This window comes from Gavia stellata, chromosome 22, assembly GCF_030936135.1.
Source record: "Gavia stellata isolate bGavSte3 chromosome 22, bGavSte3.hap2, whole genome shotgun sequence".
Taxonomy (NCBI): Eukaryota; Metazoa; Chordata; class Aves; order Gaviiformes; family Gaviidae; genus Gavia; species Gavia stellata.
This window is the reverse complement of record NC_082615.1, coordinates 6547886-6549527: the sequence shown is the minus strand read 5'-3', so window position 1 is coordinate 6549527 and position 1642 is coordinate 6547886.

The following is a 1642-nucleotide window of genomic DNA, read 5'->3' as shown; positions in this document are numbered from 1 at the left end:
CAAGGACTTTCTGGCATTGGATTGAGTGCCATAACACTACTGATTGGGCAAACCGTCCCTGGGGAGAGGGCACCACTGCTCCCTGCATCGCAGGCTAGTGAGCTGCAACTTGCATGCATATGCATGCCTGCCTCTGCCTCCCCTTTTAGTGCCTCATTAGAGACGTTGCCTCTTGGAGCCCGCCTTGCATTAGGACAGAAGTGGATCGCCAGGTCTGATGCACCACAAGCCTCTGAGTACATCTAACTTTCAAATGTTTGCACATTTCTCTTTTCTACTGGTCTGGGTTTTAAATTATAAATGTTACTGCCTTGGTGCAGGATTTTAATAAACGCACACTGTTACCTCCGACTGGTTTAAAATTATTTTTTGTACAATTTTTTTAAAAATCAGATGGGTATTTCAGTTTTAACGGAAACATTTTAGAAATCTACTTTTTAAAAAAACATTAAATAATATATGCTAGGTTCCTGTGACTGCTGTATGTGGTATCTGAATGAGTAATTTTGGTTTTTGTTACGGTACTGTTAACTGGCTTTATGGATTTGGGTAGAATCTATTTTTGTAGCCGTTCAAATCAGAGGAAAACTAATTGAACTTGATTTTTGTTTCAACACTACATTGCTCTTTTTTGGAAATAAAACTCTGAATTCCTTTTTGTGATCCTTGTCTGCTCTCATATCTATTCTTTCCATCAGCAGCTTCTTTCACATTGGCAACGGGCACATGCCTACTTACCCCTTGAAGAAGGTGGAGCTGTCCCTCTCTGAGCTGTAGAGGCAAAGAGCACTACTGGAGATTAAGTGGCCTTGTTAAGCAAGGTGGCGGTTTGGAGAAGACACATGTGGCAAGCGAGTTGATTGTGTCGCTGTCCTGCAATTTATATATTGTGTGGCCAGAAAAGGGCACTGGTTCACATTATAGTCCGCAGAAGGTCATCTGCTAGCTTGTCCTGAAATAGCTTGGGTGATAACACACTGAAGGGAGAAACAGTTGATCTGGCAATGCTGCTGTACTAGTCAGCCGATGGATTTTTGAATTGAAACTGGTGAAACTCTGCGTAGAGCAGTTCGGTACTCTTGAAACTTTTTGGTTCCTTTGTCCCTGACCTAACACCACTTTCTTCTTTTCCAGCTAAGAAAAAAGAACAGAGTATTCTGATTTCTCTCCTGTAACTTGCTTGTAGCTCTGTGGGAGTCAGTGAGAAATAACTAAATCCTCCCAGACTGGGTGCTGAGCTGTTGTTCTTGCTATGCTTTGGAAACCTCTCCTTGGAAGCCCTCTTGTTTCAGGCTCTGTCTTTATCTTCCTGAGCAAGGCAGCGGGATCCTTTATTTCCTAGAGTGCTAGGGTGGCACTTTCTGTTCTGCAGGAGAATACAGTTGCAGAGTTGCTGTTGCTCAGGTGATGTTTCAGGCACCCTTCCTTCTAGAAGTATTAGTATCTCCTTTGAGACCTAATTTATTACTAATGAGGTTTTAGAGAGAGCCTTCTCTCCTACTCAGCGTGGTCTGACAAACTAGTTTCCATTTTCTTATTTCTACTAGCTTCATTATTTCCTTGTTTCTATTGCTGCAGGACTGAGGCTAACAGAAAGGTGGCCTGTTGTTTTCCACCTCTTGTGCCAGGCACTGATGCTGCG